Here is a 3,884-nt window from a genome sequence, read left to right as displayed (position 1 = left end):
CACTTTATTTGTCACCATGGAGGCGAGGATTGGTGATTTAGAAGTAGCTAAATTGGGCGTTTCAGTGTTATAACTTCACCTTTATCGTTAGTTTTTAAGCCAAAATGCGTCCGTTTTTTTTTTTTTTTTTGATTTAATTATTTATTTCAAACCTGCACAGTACAACAACACACATTTTTTTTCATTTTTTTTTTTTACATTTTGGCAAAGACATTTATGCAAGGCTTGAAAAGGGGTTGGATGAAGCAAATGCTTATAATATCCCAACCCCTCTCACTCACTCCACATTTAACATAAACAATATAATACAAGAACAATACTACACAAACAAAAACAAGAAGAGCTCCTGTACACTAACAATACAATAGTACAACTGTTACTATGAGACAAGACAAGATGAGACAAAACACACACACACACACACACACACACACACGTTCTCCCTTTTCTGTCTACACACTGTGTCTGTTTGTAAGTACTCTGTGATTGTAAGTACTCGTATATGTCTTGTACATGTTAAAGAATGGACAATAATAAAGCATCTTGAATCTTGAATCTTGAATTGTGCGCTGCCGAACATGCTCCTCTGCTCGCAAAATCAGCAATGTCATGACGTGGCCACAGCGCGCCGTCATGCCTATTAAAAAAAAGAAGAGGGAAACGGTATTTTTTTATACAGAGTATAGTACCATTTTTGATTCATTAGCACCACGGTACTTAACTAGTACTGGCCTATGAGTGGTGAGCTCATTGGAGGGGGGACCCACGTTGCCTCTTCGGGTTATGCCCGGCCAGGCTCATCTCCAGGCCTGGCTCCAGAGTGGGGCCCGAGTGACCTGCGTCCGGGCGAAGGTAATCTGGGTCCTTGATTGCATAGAGAATATATTGTCATCTTTACAATTTGATGGATAACTTGCTTTGAAATCATAAGTCAATCAGTAAATCAGATACTTAACTCTTACTTGCTTGGAAAGTTTAATAATAAATGTGTTGAAATATTGGATAATAAAGTATTAAAGTTAAAAATGTATGCAATTTCAAGCAGTGTATGTATTTTTTCTGTCAATATGGAAATAAAACGAATACATTTAGTAAGACAAGATAACGTATTGAAACATTTAATTTCCAGGCGTTTGCGAGCCACGTAAAATGATGTGGCCCCCGCGGCTTGAGTTTGACCTGTGTGTTATAAAGAGAGAGAGAAACGATTACGTCTCCTTTAAAGCAGACTTCATCGTCCATTGGTCAGACAGTGAAAAGGGGGCGGAGCATCACTTAATCCAGTGGTTCTCAAACTTTTTTTGTCATCCCCCACTTTGGACAAGGGGGAGTTTTCAAGCCCCACCTGCCCCCATCGCCCCAACAGAACGCTAATGCCAAGCTTAACATTTTCAAATTTATTGAACATCAAGTAACATCAAGTTGTATACATTCAAACTCAATGACATAACATAACATCAAGTTCAATAATAAATAAAATAACTGTGCAGCTGTGGTATAACTTGCATCAAGTTCAATAATAAATCAAATAACTAAGCACAGTGCCGGCCCAAGCCTCCATGGGGCCCTAAGCAAAATTTGAATTTGGGGCCCTCTATTTCTGCCAATAATATATAAATAATATATAAAGTCATTGCGGCTCTGGCAGTGTTGTTTACATGATCCTATTGTCAGCCTGGCATGTCTTTACAAATGACATGTCATTTATAAAGATATGGGGGTGGCCCAGTTAAGAACATAAATAATACCAATGAATGAACGAATGATGTCCAGAGTGCCACATATGGTTCCTAATCTTAAAATGTAGAAAACATTCAGCTACAAGAGTGGCCTGGGGTTGAACAGTCCAAGTGATAAAGCTTTGTATTTACAGTAAAAGTGTCATCTTGTCTCATCAGTCTTGTACATATTAGTCTTTAATTACTAGTTTATATTTTTAGTTAATTGTTCATATTTAATGTTTACTTTGTACAAAGAGAGCGCAGTCTACTGAAGTTAAATTCCATGTGTGTTAAACATAACTGGACAATAAAGCTGATTCTGATTCACTTTATTATTTTTGGTAACAAAAACCTGAAACAGCAATGTGCAAAAAGGTTGACCTAAAATTGTGTTTTTGTACAATAATATATCTTTGATCATTTAGAAATCATCAGTCAGACTCGTACATGCAAAAAATAAAAAATAATATTTTTTTGTTAATTGCTTTTGGGGGCCCCCTGGTGGCCGCGGGGCCCTAAGCAAGCGCTTAGTGCGCTTATGCCTTGGGCCGGCTCTGACTAAGCATGACTGACACCAGGTCTATTGCAGCGGGGAGAATGAGCTGCTCAGCAATTGTGTGAGGTGTCATGTACTGTTTTGTCATGTCCGAGCCACCGTAGCATGTGTTCAGTGTGTGACGTCACGGGAGGGAGTGAGAGTTTGGACTCTCGAAGTTGTTAATAAACGGGAGCGATCCGAGGCATTGAGTTGAAACGTGTTGCCTGATTATTATTAAATTAAGACACCTAAATAAGCACATAGGTGAAACCGAGGACATAACATAATAAATGTGTTTTTTTGCATTGTGCAATTCTGTATGCAACTCTATATGAAGCCATTTGAGCGTTACTGTTTACTGATGTAGCTTTTACCATGCGCTTCTCCTGTTGACGGTACTCTGTCAGTTATCTTTGAAAGAAATCAAGTGGCTTATTGACGTGATTGGGGTGTGTGGTCTCGAGGTGTCTCTTTAATTTGTTGGGTCTCATGCTGTCTGCTGCTAGCGCTTTTAGACACAGAACACACAGGGGTCTCTCCTCCGCCTCCACCTCTGCCGTGAATCCAAGAGCAAGATACCCTTAATCATATTTTCTTTTCGGTTGGCTTTATGGTTGATTAGGCCCGTCAGATTTTTGTTTTTCTGCAGGCGCTGGCTCTGGCTCGACGACCTTTGAGGTGCCAGTCACCAGTGTTGGGACTAACGCGTTACAAAGTAACGCGTTACTGTAACGCCGTTAGTTTCGGCGGTAACTAGTAATCTAACGCGTTATTTTTTTTAATTCAGTAATTTAGTTACCGTTACTACATGATGCGTTACTGCGTTATTTTACGTTACTTTTGATGTAGTATCGGCTAGAAACAGAAGCGCTGCGGTGTCGTTCTTCTGAATCTTCCTCTGTCACAAGCCGGAGAGAAGAAAAGAGGCGCGGTCTATGTGTGTGTGGGGGGGCGAGGAGGGGAGGTTTGATCCGCGGTTTGATATATGAAACAAAAAAAAAAAGTTGTTGGCACGTTCAGTCCACACACAGCGTGGTCATGGCGAGCGGAGTAACGGAGGAGCTTGAACGCCCAGCGCCATTGAATCGGTGTGTTTATAAGTGCAGACTCGGTTGTGCAAAACGAGGGTTTTAAACACATGCTGAACGTGCTTGAACCACGTTACGACATCCCGTCGCGCACCCACTTCAGCAATAAGATTGTGCCAGATCTTTATGAGCAGGAGAAGAAAAAAGTTGTGGATGAACTGTCCCGAGCATCATCTGTTGCGCTCATGACAGACGGGTGGACGTCCAGCGGAACTATAAGCGCTCACTTCATCACAGCAGACTGGGAGATGAGAAGACACGCCCCCTCTACGAGAGTCACCTTGCGCAGGTACTGACACAAGCAGTGGAGGACTGGAAGATAAAGATATCCCAGTCACATGTGATAATGCCAAAAATCAAGTAATTACAGAGAATGAGGCAGGACTGGGACCACAGATAGGTGCTTTGCACATGTAGTGAATTTGGCATCACAGAAGGGAATCTCAGTCAATAGGATGGAGCGCCTCTTTGGAAGGATCAGGAAGGTTTCTTACTTCCACCCAAGCACAACAGCTGCTCATGTGCTTAAGACAAAGC

Source organism: Nerophis lumbriciformis, linkage group LG38 (genome assembly GCF_033978685.3).
Source record: "Nerophis lumbriciformis linkage group LG38, RoL_Nlum_v2.1, whole genome shotgun sequence".
Classification (NCBI taxonomy): domain Eukaryota; kingdom Metazoa; phylum Chordata; class Actinopteri; order Syngnathiformes; family Syngnathidae; genus Nerophis; species Nerophis lumbriciformis.
The sequence above is the reverse complement of the archived record's forward strand: the minus strand, read 5'-3'. Positions refer to the sequence as shown.